Source organism: Penaeus monodon, chromosome 23 (assembly GCF_015228065.2).
Source record: "Penaeus monodon isolate SGIC_2016 chromosome 23, NSTDA_Pmon_1, whole genome shotgun sequence".
Lineage (NCBI taxonomy): Eukaryota > Metazoa > Arthropoda > Malacostraca > Decapoda > Penaeidae > Penaeus > Penaeus monodon.
Window position 1 is genome coordinate 15,721,075 of NC_051408.1, and position 259 is coordinate 15,721,333.

Here is a 259-nt window from a genome sequence, read left to right on the forward strand (position 1 = left end):
GGCTAAGCTTCGCGTTCGCCTCAAGCGGAACCAAAAAGGTCTCGGCGCAGGTTCTCCGTGACATGACGCGGCGCGACTGTAGCCAAGCTCTTTGTACGGCGTCCGGGGGAATCGTGAGCAGAGACGGAAGGATTACATGTGTAACTTGTGAGTATTGATTGAGGGTGAGGAAGATGGTTGTGAGCCGCGGGGGGAAAAGGGGGGGGGGTCGTCTCTCCTACACACTCCTCCGTTTGCACTAACTTAACTCTTGAGGCCA